Source organism: Cryptomeria japonica, chromosome 5, assembly GCF_030272615.1.
Source record: "Cryptomeria japonica chromosome 5, Sugi_1.0, whole genome shotgun sequence".
Lineage (NCBI taxonomy): Eukaryota > Viridiplantae > Streptophyta > Pinopsida > Cupressales > Cupressaceae > Cryptomeria > Cryptomeria japonica.
In genome coordinates, this window is record NC_081409.1 from 746,699,692 (window position 1) to 746,721,193 (window position 21,502).

The 21,502-nt window shown below is 32.7% G+C and overlaps 1 long non-coding RNA gene across 1 annotated transcript; it reads right to left on the reverse strand.

The window, feature by feature from the left end:
* Positions 1-3,938: 3,938 nt before the first annotated feature.
* LOC131064105 (uncharacterized) lies at positions 3,939-4,538 on the reverse strand. The gene is made up of 3 exons (XR_009111200.2): positions 4,499-4,538; positions 4,175-4,225; positions 3,939-3,993 (listed from the first exon to the last, which is right to left on the reverse strand). It is a non-coding gene; the product is annotated as an uncharacterized LOC131064105 (long non-coding RNA).
* Between the last annotated feature and the right edge of the window lie 16,964 nt (positions 4,539-21,502).

The window sequence follows — 21,502 nt, forward strand, 5'->3', positions numbered from 1 at the left end:
CTTGATCAATCAAGTTCAAGTTCGGTATCTTTTGTTTTCTATCGCTCCTAGTTCAATCAAGTTCGGGATCGGTATTGCTTTAATCAGACTACATTCAGCTCCATCGCTTCGAATCAAGCTAAACACCTTGCTTTTAATCTAGTTTGTGATCAATCAAGTTCAAAACTGGTATCTCCTGGACATCAACTATTCTTTGAACCAACGTGTTGCTTGCACATTATTTCAAAGAGGGGCAAATGTAATACCCTAAAAATGGTCATCTAAACCATGGGCCCCTAATCTCAACAACATCACCAAGATCCTAACCAAAGGCAATTAAATAAATCTTGATCACACAATCAATTCTTTAATCATCAAATGTCACATGGTAAATTAATAACTCAATATTAACTAAATATTTATTTAATTAATTGGTCATTCCAAGTAAATCATTTTAAACAATTTTCTTATTTATTTTAATTAAATATCCTAGCATATTTAATTAAATAAATCAATTTTCCATTAAATCATCAAAAAGAGAAATTAATTTTAAAAATAAATAAAAATTGTCATAAATCTTCAAAAAAGGAAACAAATCAAGAAAGGGGAATTGGATATTATGAGGACAAATCTTCAAAAAAGGAAATAAATCAAAAAAGGAATTAATTGACAAAAAAGAATTAAAATTTGAGAAAAGAAATCAATTGGAGATAATCTTGAAAAAAATTAATTAAAAATTGATAAATAATCTCAAAGAAAGCAATTAAAACAATTAAATCTTTAAATTGAATGAAATAGAGAATAAATCAATGTTTTCTTAATTTTATCTTAATTTTAGTTCAATTTCCTTTAAAACTAAGAAAAGCATCCAGTCACATCAATTCACCTAGATTGTGCTTCCTCTTGAAAAATCTTGACCACTCATCATCATTTGATCTCAGCCGTTGGTTTCTTTCTGAATTTTCTATAAATTTAGGCTCTCATCTCTCATTCAAAAAATCCTAGAGAATATATTGTTATTATACTATTTTTGCTCTACGTTCATTGAGAATATTGCATATATATTTAGATCAATAGAATATATTGTTATTATTCTATTTTTGCTCTAGATTCATTGAGAATATTTCATACATATTTAGATCATTTATCTCATTTATTGCTTAAATCTTGCTAGATTAATCTTGCATCCATCTAGCATTAATATCATGCTCGTATAGATTAAAATCCTTTGTCTTGGTGTAGTTCAGTCACTGGATTGCTTATACAAATTTGAGAGCAATCTTATACTCGCATCTTTTAGAAGACAATGCGTCGATTTGTTATGGTTTTCATATTTATGTTTATATCTGTCTAACCATGCATGTAATGACTTGATTGAAGTGTTGTGTATTGCAGATATAGATCCACTTCTCTCACACACACTATTATCCTTTAATAAGTCTTTCTCTACTTCAGACAATGCATTGTATGTTGCTACATTTGCTAGTTCCTATTAGCAATTCTCAACAAACTCGCATTAATCTTGTGAACAAAACAATACCTTCATAATCACAACCCAATAATCATATAAGTTTTAACATTCAACTGAGAAATTTGTGAATTGTGAATTTGTAATACTTGTTTTTGGAGCTGCCACGGTTGCTAAAAATTACCTAAGCATTGGCCTCTATTCGTATGTCTAACAATAATAAGGGCAGCAGAAAACAAAGGCATTAATATACAAACTTATATGTGCACACTAAATCTGTAATGAAGATTATACATAAATTTTTATTTCAAATACTTGTCCTGTCTGAGGTGAATGAGGAGGCACGCTGGGCTTGACAAGACTACAGGTGGCTCGAGAGTTTAGATATCTACGGATGTAGAGTAAGGTAGTTGGGATTAGAGCCTAAAACTGGGATCTGAATCTAAGATAGGAATGTAGATCATGCTTCCCTTGTTATTATTTTTCTAATCGGATTAGTTTGTGTACATTAATTTTTGAATATGATGACTAAAGAAAAGGTCACTGAAATCAATATCATTTGACCTCATTTAAAATTGTTGTTGAATACATGACACAAGCTAAAAAGCAAAACAAGATAATACATGAACATGCATCCACAATGATCATGCGTATGCTTGCATTTACCTATACACTTCAATTTTCTCAAATTTTCAAAGCCAAACGAGCTATGCCAAATAGGCAGGATAAAAAAAAATTCACTTTCCAAATGAAAACACATTGATAACACCTATGGTACAAATCATTTTAACTCCATTCACATTCTTACCCTTGGGATTCTCGGTTGGTTGATGTCCAAGGTAAACTCTCTATAGCATATTGTAGATATTTGTTAGGCAAGCAAGCTCCACTATCACATGTAAAAATTGATGATTGAAAGAACAAATTGGTTATCAATTTTTTTTAGATGTGTCTGGCTTTGAAATCCACTTTTAACGTGTTTAAGTTAGGATTTGGTTTTACATTTATTTTCAATTTCAAGTCTTAAGAGAAACTTATGGTTGAGATTGGTATCATTGTCAAGGTATTTCATTGTGATATTACATAAAAGACTGTGTCTAAGACTTATGTTGTGAACCTCAAGGCATTCCAAACTAACCTTGTATAATATTCCCAAGGAAAGTTGAGCGATTTTAAATTTCTTAACTATAACAAGACCATTATGATTATGGAAGTTGATAAGGGGAATGCCACCATTGAGGTCAGAAAAAATGGCTGAAAGAAAAATGAAATACCATCATTTCAATAATGGTAGTTACAAAAGTGTGTACCCTTACTCTTCCTAGGATGTTGAGGTTATAAAAATGTCATCCTAACAATGAGATCAAACCAAAGATATATGACAAATAAAACCCCTAATTGAAAAATGCGCTCCTTCATACATACTAACTTTTTCATGCTATAACTCCAAATAAATATAAGAAAACCTTCAAAATAAGGTACCTAATGACTTCACTCCCTAATTTCCTAGCCTATACTTTTAGTAAATAAGCATCACAATTATCTATTTTCCATTCAAGAAATTAAACTTCATCCTTGTAAAACCATTTTTCCCATTTATATAGTCCACATGCATATATTGATTCATAAATATAAAATGATATTCATCATTTAAGAGGTGTTTTCCACTCATATATCTAATGTAATAAATTAAGAATTCTTCTACTAATATTCAACATTTTTCTTGGGTGTAAAGATCCCCAACCAGCCACTTGAATACAACATTTAAGGTTCCATAGTTTCTACTAATCGAGACTCTTAGAAAGTGTTTTTTTTCTTACAAATACTCATCGGCGTTTCCGTAGTATCTACTAACGCAAGGAACCTGCAAGAACAAGACAAAACTATCACACAAAAAAATTCAAGTACCACAATGTAAACATAGTCAACCTAAAAAACCATTACAATGATCATGAATCATATAATAGATTACCTTCTTTATTTTATAAAAATCTGGAGTGTTTGAAGGCTGAACAGGATAACATTTGTAAACCTGCACCTCTTTGAAAGCAGCTTCTGTCACTGGAGTTCTTGCCTTTTTCCTAGCTTTCATAGCCTACAAATAGAAAGCACTAGTTAATATGGATTTACAGACTTTGAAGCATGTATTAGAAACAGATGAAGGCTAATTGAACTACATAACTGTAATTTACTACTTGTATATAGCTTAAAAGCTTTTAAAAATTAATGGATGTAACAGTCACAAATTTAGCAATAAAACCATTTAAACATTATTAAAAAAGTAAAGATCCAGTCATCATTAAAAAACTAAGCATTTATGACAAAAGATGAATGCTTTCACTGAACATCAAATCCAAAACACAAAACTTAAGCTGTTAGCTTACAAATTTAATACATGAGAGAAATCGGCTTATAATCAAGTTATTTTTTTCTATTATAAGCACACTCAACGCAAAAAATTGCCCAAAAATAAATATCAACATGTCATGGCCACATACTTCATCATACTTGCTTTTGTCTTCCATCACCCTCTGCCTGACAAAATTCTACATCAAATCCATTAACATTCCATGAGCTAAAGAAAAACAGTGCAACGTCACGACACTAAACATACCGCTATAAATGATAATGGAAAGATCAAATGTAAAACCATAGCATTAAACGTACTAGAATAAAAGATAATCAATAAAATGTAAATGGGATACTTCATTTAGTCTCAAGACTAACCTCAAAATCTTGCACTTTATCATCTGGTACTTCTTGATTGGCGATAAATTCCTAGTAGCATTAAAGAGAGAATATGAAAATAAAATTTTAAACAAATCGATATCGAACATAATACATGCGGTTATAGAAAAAAGTAACAACAGTACGAATCTTCACATACAATTCATATCATTTCTTAATATTTAAAAGAACAAAACAGCCTTGAGACTATGTTGTTCAACCACTTATATAATGTGAAAACTAAATACATCGACCTTCCAAATAAACTTTTAACACCACGAGTATAAACTATAAAGTAATGCAAGATTTATGAGATATAATCACCTCAAATTTTTCAGTCTTCCAATTGAATGAATCTGCAATCTGCACAAAGATGAAAACCAAGCTCAAAGTCAATGTGCCTTTACCATAATTGTCTTCACGACATATCTCATAGAGAAACTTACTAAAAGAATAATAATTAAAAGAAACATATCATACCGGTTGCCCCTCGTCTAAGGGGTACACAATTGGTACTTCTGTATAATCTTCATCCGGGTCCTTTTTGAAAGGGTGATAGAAATCTGATTCACACAAGCAAGATTCATGGTTGCGGTGATAGACCATGCAACATAAACCAATAAATAAAATGCAGAAAATTCGAAAATTCTAGTAACAACTAATGATAGTATTTTCATTTTACATAAACATGTTTCACATAGGATGCAAATCACATTCTATGCCGGTGTAAACTGAGCAAATGGCATTATAAATATTTTCTTACACTAACTAAGAAAAATTAAATAAACATAATAGTTTGCACAAAAATATTAGTCAAAGGTATAAATTATGTTCAAAGAACCAATATTACCATTTTAAACATCCATACAATGTCATAGAAAGCTATGTCAGCCAGACTTTCCATTTAGCAAATAGGCTTGATCCATGGCTTATAAGGATATCTCTGAAAGAGTTACATATGAGCACCTACATTATCTACTTGCTAGCCAAAGCCAAAGACACAGGATTAATGTATAGAGGCCCAACAGGGAATGAAAAGGGAGAAATAAGGGTATGTGAGAACTACTCACAATTAACTTTACATAACAAATCTCATTATTTTAGAGTAGATGGTGCCTTCTCCATGCATATAACAAGTAAGTTGCAAAGTGGTATTTATCAAAGGTTATCCCCACATGCACAAGAATTGGTGAAGTAATATAGTACTTGGTTCATTTAGTTTCTCAAGTTCACTTATATACTAGTTCAAGGATCCCCATCTCTACCATAAAAGATTCCACATTATCATACTAACAAGATAGTGTTGTTGGAGGTTTTGAGACAATTAGTATGACAAGACTCAAAGGGAAAAACATAAGACAAGGATTTCCTTTCCCATTATGGTTGGACAATCATAGGAGCTATGTCCATCTTTGCAAGCAACCGAGAGAGCAAATAAAGAGATGAAATTTTATCCCCTCACTAAATATCCTTCAAGGGATATTTTTTAATCCATATAGAAACATAAGGAGGAATAGTGGTAACAAACACAAGCATAGGCCACATATAGACAACTATTGGATGAATGTCAAAGATGATTTTGAGATTAGTAAACAATTAAAAAACTCTGTTTTTGAATTTTTTATTTTAAAATATGCATAGAAGTAAATAGGATAGGGTAAAGAGAACTATGCTAAGTCTAATCTAGCCAAAACTATGCTAAGCCTAATCTAGCCCTACGAACAAAGAGATGGGATCACTCATGCAATTTAATCAAACCACCTTTCTCTCTGCCAACAGAGCACAAGTATGCGAAGGCACTGCAATCTTGAGAGGGTGTGTAAACAATTTTAAGGTCATCAATGGAAGCCATCGATTTGAATAATATAATTCAAGTTAAGAATATACATATAATAAGCTTAGACTAACCTTACAAAGTATGCAACAATCAGATACAAACAAAAGGTATGAGCTCAGATTCTACAACAAGCAATCCTATCAAATCCCATTTGTCTAACAACTTGAAAACAAATGTAATGTATATGAAGAGAGTGAGACCATGCGAGCTTTAAAACAACACAAGAATACACCAACAATTGAACAATGTATTAAGTGACTACTCAAAAACTCTTCGCAACAATCTTTGACAACATTCTCTCCTCTTTTACAGATGAGGGGGGTCACCCCTTTATATAGGCTTCAAGCCTTGGCTACATGCAAAACTCTAATTAGGGTTTCTCCCTAAAATATTCCCCACACATGATGAAACAAGGTGGGAATCAACAATAAATTCCAATTATGCCCATATACAATTAATTACATTTTGCCAGAAAAAAATATCCACTGTGCATTGAATGCACCATTATCCATCGAGTTAACCCAATATGAAATAAATGTTCCTCCATGCAAAATTGTTCATGCTGCCATAAATGTCCATCATCTCTTAAATGTGACGACTACACGCAAAAGAATCTGTCACGATGTCATAAATGTGGCGACTACATAGAAAATATGCCCCATAATTCAGCATGTGTTGACCCGGTTGCCACTTGGAAAGAAACCTTGGAGAGAAAAGATTTCATCTAGGAAGAATTTTCTTTGAAGTTATAAATTTTCCTTGTTCTAGGGAAGATTTTTCATCAATTTTGCGCTTTTCCTATTTTTTAGGAAAATTTTCAAATTAGGGTTCCAAGGTCAAGGAGAGAAAATTCTCACATGATTCCAAATCTATCATCATTTTGAAATTTGGATGATTTTTGCTATCTAAAACTGGATATTTTAAAATTTTCCTCAAGGGGAATATTCTTGTTCAGTTCATCCTTGATTCCTTCCTTGCCTTAGAATTTTTTTCACCTTCAATTCATCTTGACGTGGAATTCACATTGTGAAGGAATTTTCCTTTGGAAAGAAATTTCTTCCTTACCCCTATTAAACACTTCATCTCCAACTTGGGTGCTAAAAACACATGCTGAATGATTTTTTTCTTGAGGAGGAAAAATCCTCCATACCCTTCATTTGGTGCCCATTCTTGAACTTAATTCTACTTTACCCTTGAGGAAGGAAATTCTTCATGCCTTAGTCAATTTTTCACTTTCCTCGAATTATGTCCAAAAGGAAGGAATTTCCAACACTCAGTCAATTTTTCCTTTCCTGACCCTCATTTTCCCCTTTGCCTTGAAAAATTTCTTCCACTTCTGACTTGGGCATGGAACTTCCTTGATGGAGGAATTTTGGATTTTGTACATTCTCCGTGAGACCTTCATTTTGGTGCCCTTGAGCTAATTTGGGCAAAATTTTGACTTGGTTGTGGAATCTTAAAATTGTTAAGTTTTCCATGGCATGCGCACTTTGGCACCCTCTCTAACCTCTTAGGCACTAGTTCCCCATAGACAAGGAATTCAAACATTTTTTTATCTTCCATAGAGACTACATTTTGGCACCATAATCCATCCTTGGGCATCATTTTCTACTTGGTAAGGAATTTCATTGTTTTCCATGTTTCCCTTCTCACTTCAGTTTGTCACCCTATCTCTTCCTTGGGAATAATTTTGACTTCAACATAGAATTTGACATTTTTGGAGTTTTCCATGACAACCCCATTTTAGTGCCCTTGCTAGGACTAGGGTACTATTTTGCCTGAGTCATTAAATTTCATTTTTTTCACTTTTCCATGCTTCCTCATGTTCAATGCCCTTCTCACCCGACTAGGCATTATTTTCAGCTGATTGAGAAATTTTTCTTATCCTGGATTTTCCATGATGCCTCTAATTTAGCGCCCTTCTTGGTAGTTGGGAATGGATTTCACTAGATGAGGGAATTTAATGACTTTTGAGCATTTCCCCAAATAGATGATTTGGGATATTTCCAGTCTCAGGATGCCATTTTTGAGGAATTTGAAGAGCTTTTCAATGCCTTAAGAGATTTTCCACCTTTCCACTTTTGAAAGATGAGCCCACACTTAGCCATTTTATTATCATTCTACCTACTTTTGATCTTCTATATTCAAATGACTCTTCAAGAATGTTCAACTTTCAATGTTTGTTTGTGAGGGTCCTACCACAAATAGAGTTTCCAAAAGTAAAAAGTGCTTCAAATGTCAAAGTTAAAATCCAAAACAGGACACAAAGACAATTACTATAAATAGAAACTTACTAAAAATAAAAATTACTAAAAATTGTATATTGATAAGAATTCACTCAAATTTGACATGTAGATTCCTTAAAGGGCCTTGATTCCAATGCAACATTCATCTTTTCAAAATCCTAAAAGAAATCCCTAAAATCTAGCTCTAAAGGACAAAACCCTAAAATGGAGAAAATAGGTTCCTAACTTAGCCAAATTTGCTCAAACAACCTGCAGATTTGATCAAATTGACCCCAAAACACTTGCGAATTGAGAGGATTGACAAGATTGTTGTGAAGAGACCCAACAAACTAAAGCCAAAAGATTGAGAGGGCCTAAATAGTAGGGAGTCCCCAATGGCATTGGGGCGATGTGTGAAAACATCACAACACATCAATAAAACAAGCTTTTTCGACCTTCTAAAAACTGTTTCATTTTGCAAGTTTGTTCTAGACGATTGATATAATCTTATGGTGATCTTTTCTCATTGATTTTTGTCTCATCTTCGTTGCCTTTGTCCAGAATGTTTTTTATTTTGCAGGTTATAACTTGTGTTAACCAATGAAGGATATAGATTAGGTTGTGACAACTTTTCCAGCTCCTTATTAATGTTGTCCTTAATACCTTCAACCTAGTTATGAAACATTTGTAAAAGGTAAATATGAAGTTCGGAGTTTTGTAGTTTTTGGCTTGAGAAGATGGTCATATTGTGTGTCCAAAACAGCAATGTAAGTCTTAGAAACTTTTTTGGTGTGTCACCCAAGTAGGAATTTAGGTTCATTTTAAGGTATTTCTTTCTGTTTTCTCAGTCAAGTTAGCAGTTTAGTTTAGCTTTAGGTGAGCTCCAACGGAACCAGCCGTCTTTGGAGGTTGGTCTCAAGTTTTAGGTGAGCTCCAACAGAACCAGCTGTCTTTGGAGGTTGGTCTCAAGTTCTTAACTATCAAAGCCCACACTCTGTGAGACCATCCCATGTTTCGACAGATAATTGAGTTGGTAACTCAACAAGGGTACGTACCTCATTGATAACAAGTATCATGAAAGAACTTGAAACCAAGAACTCAATCTTCTAAGGCTAGATGTAATGTACCACAGATTTAATTATTTGTATTTTTTTTCTCAAAGAATTCAATTCAACCATACCATGTTTCAACAGATAATTGAGTTGGTAACTCAACAAGGGTACATACCTCATTGATAACAAGTACCATGAAAGAACTTGAAACCAAGAACTCAAGCTTCTAAGACTAGATGTAATGTACCACAGATTTAATTAGTCGTATTTTTTTGCTCAAAGAATTCAATTCGACCAAGCATGATTGCGTACATATCTGTAGCTAATTGTATTGAAATCCAAGGCATCGACGTGTAAAATCAGCCCCAAACATTTCGGCGATATAAATTCCCTTTGAATCTAGGAAAATCTATTTCCTATTAGGAGATGATAAAAGGTTTTTTCATAATTCTCATAGACCACAATCAGTTAAAAAGTTTTATAGTATTTTACATATCTTCCAAGGTCCTTATGTCATACCACACTTTAATGGTCGTAGCTTGTACCATATTAATTGCACTCACTCTATAAATGAAAAGAAGCTTTACTAACACAAACGATTTTGCTCTGATATTAGTATAACTTACACCCTTGTATGTCTCCCAAAAATGTCTTTCATGCTAAAGAAAAACATAACAAATGGATTCCAGCTAGACTGTCCTCCTTCGGATCCCTTAAAATATTGCTCTATCTCCCTTGACCACAAATCCTACAATTTAGTTAACCAAGAAATACAAATTTATTTTTCAAGTAAATTCAGTTATGTATGCATACAGCTTCTTATGTACTATTAAATAAGAAACCTTGCAATTTGTGAAAATGTGCTCAGTCACACCTTCTCAGGAACAAATCTCATACAAAACTGTAAATTTGTGCAATAAGAAATGAAAATCAACATAAGTGTGTTGATGTGATTCAAAATCATGCAGAAGCTATACTGCAAACGAGCATAAAAAGAGCATACTAAAGTCATAGAGAGATGAAATGCTCACAAGGTAAACAATAGTTATACTCATAAATTCGATCTTCATGCACCTGTTTCAATGCAGCTCTACATATAACACAAAAAACACACCGAGACGAACAGTAAGAAATTGTTTAATATTGGTTAATTAATTACCAAAGGATAATACAAACATCTCATTAATCAGAAGAAAGTACAGTGTCCAAAAACCAAGTGTCTAAGAAACGTATTAAAAAAGAGACTAGATATCTAGAGGTGAGCCTAGGAAGATTCGGATGTCAAAACAATGGAATATTAAACCAGCATGATAATGATATAGAAATCATATGAGCCAAACAAAACTCCAGCTGATGTTGGTTCTCTATTACAAGATACTTAAGGTCATTATGCAAATCTTCTCTTGTTATCAAACTTTATATTAAAAATCAACAACAAATGAATGTACGCCTATAAAATACACTCACCTCCTCTGTGTACACTTCAATATATGACTTTGAATTTGTAACTGCTCCAATGGAAGATGCCTGGAGATGCAAATCATACAGCCCAGCTGTATTAACTTAATAGACTCAAATTAATCTTTACTTAAGCAGTCATAATCATACAAAACGCGCTGGGAATGTATAGCTAGGCATACCTCTTATTATATGGTATGTAAGGAACCCAACACATGTTCATGTCCTTCATGGGTACCACACGTTGCCCCATGCGATAAGATGTATACCCAATCTTATCAGATGGAGCAAATGGTGAAACAACCTGTACAGCAGAAAGAATGTTCAAGGCTCCAAGGTGTAGGTGATATTAGAGAAAAGGTCATGCATTAAAGAAACAAGCAGTACTTCAAGAATAAAAAATTTAGAAATAAATTAAAGACATCCACCAAGTATGGTGGATTGCTAAACTAAAGAATAATGCAAAAAACCAAACATCTTCACGAAGAAACTGAAAATCCTTCAAATCAGTTTTACAAAAATCACAGTAAATCCTTCAAATCAGTTTTACAAAAATCACAGTAAAGATCCTACATCTTAGAGTGCTTCAAAGATTAAATTGGCAAAGAGAGAACACTAAAAGAAAAAGAAGATAAGATCCAAAGATGTCTACCGCCACAATTACAGGAATATGGATCATTCCTTGGTGTGGAAAAATTTGACCTGCACAAAAATGGAGAAATAAATACAAAAAATGGTCAAACTGCATGACCTCAAAGTTGCACTTAGTAATAATTGGAGAGAAAAAATAATAATGATTAATTTCTTACCCTCTGTAAGGCCAAAAAGATAAACATTCTTCCCATAAAGAGCACTGCCTTCTTCAAAAGCGTCCTGGGATTCAAGTGAAGGAATTTGAAATGAAAATCATATTGGACATAAAGCATGTAATGGAAAGGATAATTTAATGTCACAGTAGAAACCTGGTTCTTTTAATATTTGGGAGAATGCAGCTAAATTGCACATGAATATAAATTAATAACATACTAGTCATATGTTTTAGAAAGGAGATCTAAGATGAAAACTAAAGCTAAACCAGGACTTGAACCCTCACCTCTAAGTTTGAAAAGTCCCAATTCATCTTATAAACATCATCCATGCATTTCCACTGCAGTGAAACAGAACAATGAAGAGTTGGTCAGTCTAGATCAAGAGGTCATAACTTCTGACAGGTAGACTGATATGCACAAGTTAAGAACGCAGTTAAAATTGGCATCTCATGATACAAAAGAAAGTCCCCAACATTCGCGAAGCTCTCAAAATCTCTATATTCTATCTTGAACGAGGATATATTCTATAGAGCAATATGAAAGATTTACATTGATCAAGGTACAGATCCAAAACCAGCATAACTTTGTTTTACACTAAAACAAACAGATGCCAGAGGTGTCAAGGTAAATCACCCTGATCAATCAATTCATATGCATAATTTTCCTCTGAGTTAGTGACAATAGCAATAAAAATGCAACATCAAAACCATACATAACCTAAAAAGGACTTATGTAAAAGTAAATTACTTCTCCTTTAAGGCTAAGAAATGAAGGTTTTTGTACACCACATGTATGTTAGAGTTACTAATCGTTCGATTCATATGATTTTGGAATATAAATAGATGATAAAAAATGGAAGGGTGATATGTAAAGCCTGGCGGAAAATGCTTCCCATGTAAAGCTGGTTATATAATGAAGGCCATAATGGAACAAGGCCAAGTGGAAATCTCAGTCAAACCCTCAAGCATGACTTCTAACCCTAAAGATACTTTAAACTTAACAATACAAATTGTACGAGAAATATAATTTACCTATAAAAAATAAAGTGCAAATTGTGGAGAAGAGATTCAGTTTAGAAAATTAATACAGAAAACTGGTTATTGGTTAAAAAAGTTTTGGCAGTTGATGACTTAAGTGATCTCTAATTTCCCAAAATCTATGCTTGTTGAAAATGATAAAATGAAATTGTGATTCATGGCACCATCCAAACCTCCCGAAACTATGTCATACGCGAATAGATTTTCATGCTTGGGTCATTAAAATCCACTTCTTGATGTCCTGAATGCTTCAGATCAGATCAAAGTTCACAATTACTTTATGAAGGATGTTGGTGAATCGCATGGGGCCGACAATGGTGTTAGGGTTGCAGCAAGTTTTGGACAAAGGTGAGGATCAGGAAATTTCATGCACATCACTCAATGTAGGGCCTTCTTACAAGGATGCCATAGTCGACACTGCTCCCTTTCAGATTTACCTTAGATTATACCGTAGAATCACAATCGCAGCAAGTTTTGATTATCAAGTAAAATAAGGGCCTCAATTTAGAGGGCCTCAATTTAGATCCTGCAACAATGACAAAAGATCCACATACACATATATATCTCCCATTACTAGGATTAGATAATAACATATAATGATCTTTAAATCAACACATACAATATATATATTACTTCTTACTATTCAAAGAAAGCAATAGCTTTCTTTGAATCTTCAAGTGTCTTCTTCACAAATTTAGTGATGGTTAATTGTTTGGAACCTGCACAAACTGAGATTTGTTGCAGATGTACTTACACACAACCTTGTGTGTCACCAAAATCCTCTACAAGTCCCAAAGAACGTGCTACTTTGATACAACTCGATCAATTATTTCCTTAAACCCATGCTTGCTAAAGTCACAAAACCAATAACTTGAACTGTGTTACTTCATTAAATTATGTGATAGCCATTAATGAATAAACCAATATTCTTCTCCACGCAAAAGAGAAAGTGCTGCAACATGACACAATATATAAGTATGGAAAATTCCAATAAGGTGTGAAAAACCAACTCAGTACAGGCAAATGCTTTTCTACCCGAGTACATTACTAATTTACCCATAAATGGATAAGTACAAAGGTAATTCTCAATCCTTTGTCAAAATTACTGGTGATTCACCATGGAAGGTACAACATAGAATTGTCCTCCCTTGTTAAAATTTTGTGCTTTTCTCTTCCTCCTATAATCGTTGTTGATTTTGGGGTAATAGAAGAATCTGCTTGAATGCTGGAAGCTAGAAAAATGACTTTTCATTTGACACAATCTACGATGCTGGCATCGCCACAAGCACGTGGTGAAGTTCGGATATTTCCTCAACTGTGATCCCATATATGTACCTTTATATCTGTCCTTGCATTTGTAATTACTTTTGTGTTCAAGTTCCCCTGATTCGCTCATTTCTGTACGGGGTTTATTAATATTTCATGAACCATTCAAGATCATTTGGTCTATTTTAACTTATTAAAAGAATTAACTGTGATGTCCTCAATTATAATTGTGTTGGCTCCTTTTATTTGCTAATGTTTTTAAATAAATAAATAGAGTTTTAAATATATATTGAATTGAAATTATGAATAAATGAAATTATTCAATAATTTGTATAACGGCTCCTAGGCTAACCTTGTTTACTCATGTGGCAGTTTCCTCTTAGGCTGACTTTGTGATGACTTCTCTTGAGGCCCACCTTGCTCACAAGACGGGAAGGGACATGGCCACTCAATTATGAAAGCTGTAATCTCTCACTCATGTGGCAGATGTAGAAGAACTCACAACATAAAGGAGATTCAACGCAATTTTAAGGTGGCTGTCCTATCGCCTCAGACCATATATGGACCTGTTCTTTAGTCACCGCATAATTGGAACTAGCAACGATCTTCAATTAGTATAAGCTATTATCACTGTTGTGTTCATTCAATCTATTTCGGAAGTGAATAAGTTATTTCTAAATTCGTACTAGTGCATCCTATGGGGTAACTCTGTTTATAAGAGTCTTTGACGTTTGCATATATCTGAGCTTCTCTCTGTTTATATTTGTCAACTCTGTGGATGAATTTGGTCCCTTATCTAAAAGGAAATTTCTTGTTAAGATATGAGCACTGATAATTACTAATGCAACTATAATTATTGCTAGATTGTGTAGTTGCCTATTTTGTATATTTCAGTGGTATGAGAGCTTGGCATTCTGCCAGCTTGTGGATTGATGAGTGAGAGAGATCTGAGATGCCGGCAACAAGAAAAAAAAGGAACTGCATGAGTGATAGGGAAGTAAATCCTCAAGAATTTGTCAGGGAGATCAAAGAGTTCTAAATCAGCATGGGGGATACCATGATGGAGATGGTTCAACTTTGCAGAGGAATGAACCAGGAATTATGTATCGGAAGACATATACAAAATGGAGCTGAAGGGAGCAATTCTGGTTGTGAGAAAGCTTCATCTGGAGGTGAGAAAACCTCAGTACATACAAAAAAAATTTAGGACCAAATTTTTGGAAAAAGAGTTTAGTAAACCGCAGGGAACCTGACTCAAAAGGTAAGATGATAAGGGTTCATGATGAATACAATGCCTTAAGTTTTTCTATACGCATGGACCTGACCTTCACCAAATTTTATGAGATGAAGACAGGGACTAGGCATAGGAGAAGGTAAGAAGAGAGGAAAGACATTGAACACGATTTGGGAAAAATAATTACTCCTTTTGATGGTGTCAGTAATTCCTCAGCAAATACTTGGTTGCAAAAATTAGACACATATTCCTCCTTGAATCCAATGTTTGAACAAGAAGCTATCAAATTTTCCACTTTTTTCCTTGAACGAGTGGCTCACAAATGGTGGTATCATGGCATGCTAACCCAAGGGAATGATTCAATCACCACCTTAGAAGACTTCAGCCAAAGATTCATAGAAAAGTTTGATAGGAGGGATCTAGAAACTCATTTTAGAGAGTTACCACAATTGAAGCAAGAGAGTAATGTAGAAGAATATGTAGCAGAATTTTAGAGGCTTGTGATAATGATTTTCAATGTGTCAAAGAGAACTCTTATAGTCTTCTTCATTTTAGGCCTACCCGGATCCCTTAAAAGCTCATTGCAAGAAGCCATTAAAAGGGGTCTAAATTCGAAGATTCAGTGACTAAGGACAAATTGAGTTCCAAGCAAGCATCTTTGATGCTACGAAAGATGTTTTTCAGAGAGAACACTATCTCTGAAGGAATTACCTCCTAAGACAAGCCAAGTAGAGGTGTCTAAGTACAAACAGTGAAGGAAAAAGCTATGCTTCACATGCAGAGAACCGTGACAAAGAAGGTATAGGTTTTTGGGAATGGAACAAATACAATAAATAAAGGTAGTCTTCGATCAAGAAAACAAGTGATGTAACGAGGGAAGGTGCTTATACACGTCTGGATTTTCTTGAGGAAAAACAACATCTAGGACCGGCAGATTGTGATGTCCCTGATTAGAATTGAGTCGAACCCTTTTATTTACTAATGTTTTTTAAATAAATAAATAAAATTTAAAAAAAAATATTAAATCAAATTATTCAATAAATTGCATAATGGCTCCTAGGACGACCTTGTTCACTCATGTGGCAGTTTCCTCTTGGGCTCACTTTGTGGTGGTTTCTCCTGAGACCAACCATAGAAGAATTAGTATATATACATGTGTTGTTGAAAGTCAAGGATGGAAGAGTTTATTTTGTAAATACATTAAACAAAAGAAAACTCCTAGATGCAAACCGAAGAGGCCACTTGTCAAGTAGGATGCCAACCCTACTTGATGACTATTAGAAGTCCTTTATCAACTTCCACATAACATTCTGATCACTAACCATAGCATCGACATCATGTGACAAGAAGGGACGTGGTCACTTGAATGAAGGCTTCAATATCTCATTGGAACTACATGAATGCTTACTGGGCCACTTAATTCTTTTTTAGATGGTTCCAACTAATACGAACAATAAGTACAATTCCAGAGAGTAATCGTCAACAACAACAAACTGCATCACATCAATTTTCTTCACATTCTCATCTAGTAACAAAATCCCTGAATTGATAAGAACATAAAGGATTTGCAAAACTGGAAAAATCTCCTTTTAGCCTAATAAATTATGAAAAAAAAAAACTAGGGTTTAAAATGATGTAAGCCCAACTGTTGCTTAAAAGGGGGCACTTGTAAGAGCAAATACTTGTGCCACAATAAGGCAGGCAATGCCAATGATTCTAGCATACATATCGTGAGGTCATGGTATAAGATTTGTGGATTACATGTGCAAAGTTGCGACGATGGGGGTCAATGCAACAAGACTACGATGAAACGATTATGGAAATCATGCACCAAAATAAAAAGAATTATGAAGTTTGGAGCGACCAAGACCACTCTTAGCGATATTAGCTCTATTTTGAGTTTATTCTATTGCTTTAAAAGTTTAAGTGTGACCAATGTTTATAAATCTGACGAAAAAGGCATGTTAACATGTGTAATCAATTTGATCCAAAGCATACTCCACACCACATTAAAGGTGGCCCATAACACCATCCATGATTTTCAAAGCAATAAAATGAAATATAAGGGTAGGTCCTCATGCGGCTGCTTAGCTTATTTTGGCTAGCAGCTGCTGCTCAAATTTTTTAGCAGCAATTTGTGGAACTGGTGGCCCCATGAAAGTTGAATTTTACTACTTATAAAAACAAGCAGTTATTTTAAATTGTATTTTTAATATAATCTTTAATAATAATAAATTTTCCCCTAAATTTTAGAAAAAAAAATGCAAACATAAAAAGAGGGAAAAAAAATTGTGGAGCCACATATCATTTTTCTCAATAAGTAGTTGCTGCTTATTTTCAGCCCCCCCTTTTTTTGAAAGCTTATTTTTAATTTCTAAGCAGTAGCTGCTCCACTAAAATAGGGAGAGATTCCAATTTATCCAATTCCCTTAAATAAAAATTTGCATGGGGACACATCAGCTGCTTAAATTTAAGCAGATAATGCATTTAAGCAGCCACATGGGGACAGGGGGTAAGAGACAAATCATACCGACCTCTGTGCCAACAAGAAATATTTCTTTCCAGAAATCACCCCCCTGCAAAAGAAAACAATCAACTAAATTACACGAAACCCTTCCAAAATCCTTAAACCTTATAACACTTCAAAAAAATATAAATACTAGATTGCATGCAATACATAAAGAATTAAAATAAGCACATTCAAATGTCTTGAATTCTTTTGAACTCTAGAAATAAACATCACCAGTTTAATAAAACAGGATAAATGATGTGCATGGCCTGAAAAGACACCAAACATCAAATAGGCATAATTTGAAAAACATGACAGTTGGGTATAACCTAATATAACATAATTGGAAAAATTATAACATAATTGTAAAAAAAATTGCATGCAATATGAAAAAATCTAGTGAACCAAAGTAAAAGAAAAACAGTATTTCCTAATAAACATGGAAAAAAAATAGATATAGCTCAAAAAAAAGTTTATTTAAAATAGAATGAATATAGCTTGATAATCAAATCAAACAGAAAGAATTAAAAAAATAATAATAAAATTTGAAAAAATTCAAACCAGGAAACGAAAGGAAAAAAATTATGCTTTGAAAAGACAACTCAAAATGAATGTAGCGTAAAGGAAATATAATTTACAGTAGCTCTGTGGCGTAAAGTATTCCCATGCTCTGTCTTGGACTCTACAGCTATCCGAGGCCTCTTCGTTTTTGCAGCAGCCTCTCCCTCTCCCTCTCCCTCCTCCTCCCTATTCCTTTTGGCCATCTTCAATGATACAATCACAGGGGGTCCCTCAATCAATAAAACTTCATAAACAAAATGAAATGAAATAACAAGCACATTGGGTTTGCATCATTTATATTGACATAAAATTTAAGCCTCACTAAACTGTAATTAGAATAGTTTCTAATTTCTACAATATTTTTAATATAGAATTTTAAAAAAGTTTCTGTTATGAATTTTGAAATTTAGAAAATTTGATCTTTGAACTTTTTTTATTGTGAAATTTTAAAATAATTTTTAATATAAATTTAAAAATTTATTATAATAATTTAATATGAAAATTTTAAATTGTTTCTATTATTTTAAACGTTTTTATCTTGGAAATTTGCATAAACTTCGAAACTTGCTTAACAGGTTAATTAAAACCTACCTTGAAGCCAACAAACTAATTTCAATCAATCAATTCTTAATTTGGAAACTTGCTTAATAGGTTAATTGCCTTATTTGAAGCCAATGAATCAATAGTTGACAATATCTTAAAGATCAAAACTTTGTTTAACTGTTCGATTTGACGGTTTTTATATTTTTTGTTCGCTGCTTGCTATTTTTCTTTTCGATTTATCAGCTTCCCATCGGTGTAGCAAGAGGAAAAAGAATACTTTTATTGCTTTCAAATTTTCAAATGGAGTTTTTAAATTCATTACCAAATAACATTTATATTATATTATATATTATTAATGTGATAAACATTCTAGAATAGGATCAAGGGTGCAGTGAAATGATGTATGTTAGTGTTAATTTTTATGTTTTAGTTTAATTTGATAATCTTTTACATGATAATTTTAATAGTCTAATATTCATTATGAAATTAATATTTTTAAAATAAATATCATATAAGATAAAATATGCTTCATCAAAATTATAACTTTATATATATATAAAATAAAAACAATGATATTTGAAAATAATCTACCATTTTCATAATTACAATATTTTTTATATCTATAATATTTTTATTTTTGTTATTTATATTGTACAATATGAAATTTAAAATAGTCTTAAATATGAATTTAGACATTTAATTAATTTAATTTTTAAACCATTTTTAATTGCAAACTTGCTTAAGAGGTAAATTATTATGCCCAAGGTTACCTCCAATAGTTTCTAATTTTTAAAATAATTTTTAATATGAATTTAAACATTTAATAAATCCTTTACAATTTAATAATATTATTTTAGTTATCCTTATACAATTTAATAATATTAATTTTTTATTTTCTTTAAAGCCTTCACTACTTCCAGATCACCTGTAAGAGAAAAGGAACCCTCGAAGGGTCCAGATTCGGCGAAATCATATGAAATAAAGTTTTAGCATCTCAAATCACGCCTCTGAAACCACCGGTAGAATCTCGTCCAATATTCGGTGTGAAGTGCAAAGGGTAAAGTTCGAGCTATTGGGATCAAAGTGTATGCTTTGAAAAGTCCGCCGAAAGCCCAACAATCATCGATAAAATCCCTAAGTGCCTAAAATTAAAGGAGGGGGTCGCTGAGAGAATGAAGATTGTATCATGTTTTGTTGCTCCTCCTTCATATCCTAATAAAATGCCGATGAAATCCCATGAAGTTCGAAACCCCTTGCAAGCACCAAAAGTGTTGAATGACTAAGGCACATAGCAAAGGCCTTTTGTTAATTTTCCCTAGCAAGCCCCGAAATTGTCAAAGCATAGACCATCTTTTTTGGCAAATGATCCTAAAATCACTATAAAATCCACTATCTATGCCTTCATGCCGCCCTTATTCATTTAAAATGGGGAAAGTTTGATGATTTTTAAGGCCGATTAATACCAAAAGGCCTAACATTTTAAAATCAAAGGGCCCTCTATATTGTTGTGAAAAGGCCAAACTAGTCAAAAGAAATCGCATCATTCTTGTGTTTAAAGCAAATTGCAAGTGTTTTGGCACTTTTTTCTTATAAATGCCTAACTTTTCTTCTAAACGATGAAATGTTGAGTTAAGTGAATAAAGTTTTTTTTTTTTGTTTTTGTTTGGTGAAATTTAAAACATGAAGCAAATTTTTGCATTTGAATCTCAATTTGTCGAATTTCTCTCTTAAGTGATCAACCGAGTCATATTTATTAGGGTTAATATCATTTTTTAGGCTCTTTATACCTAGTTGCATTGCTCTTTTTTTCTCCTCACTACTACAATCCATTCCATCCATGAATTGTCTAAAATCCACAATTTTAATAACCCCTAAATCAACAAATGCAAGATATATCAAAATATCACATAAATCCTTTGAGAAATCAATCAAACAAATCTAGAAATCCATCACAAAGAAACACAAATCCAAAAACAAGTCTCAAGTCTTTGGTCTGACTCAGTTTGGCAAAAAATTGAAAAAAAAATAAAAAATAAAAATAACTAGTCGAGAGCATTTTTTCTCTCAAGGAAAATCAACCAACACATCTGAAACCACATAACAAGGTGACTAATATTCACCATAGTAGAGGGAGTAACCATTGCACAACACCCAAGTCACAATGTCTTGAATGCATTAGAGAATGTAAGCTAAACCCATTAGGCCATATTTATAAATATCTTTCTTAAGAAAATTTTATGCAACAATAAAATCAATCATGATTTCTACTTGTAACTAGTTTACCATCATTAATGTAATGCAATATTTTCCTTACACACAAGTCATGGAAAAATAATTTTAAAATAATATTTTATTTATTTGTAGTAATTAAATCATAGAAATATTATGAGTTGAAAATTGAATGTAAAGGAAAGTAATAGATATTTGAAAAAAAAAAAATTAGTACTAGACAAATATCTATAAATATGAAAAAATACTTTTGACATTATACCCGACTCCTTACACCCTTATTTCTGATTTATATTCTTACATTTGAGTGTTTATGCAATTTAAAAAGTCAAATTTATATTTACAAGTTCAATTTCCAATCGAATTTAAAAAATTTAGAGGTTAAATTCACAAAAACTTGAATTTTTAATTCTAAAATTGAGCTTGTGAGTTGTCTAATTTGGATTAATTTCTTCAAATGTGATTTAGAAACATTCAAATTTTTTATTTTGCATTCATTATTCTTATTTTAATCAATTTACATAAATTTAGGGGTTTAATTTACATAAACCCTAATTTATTTTAGTTA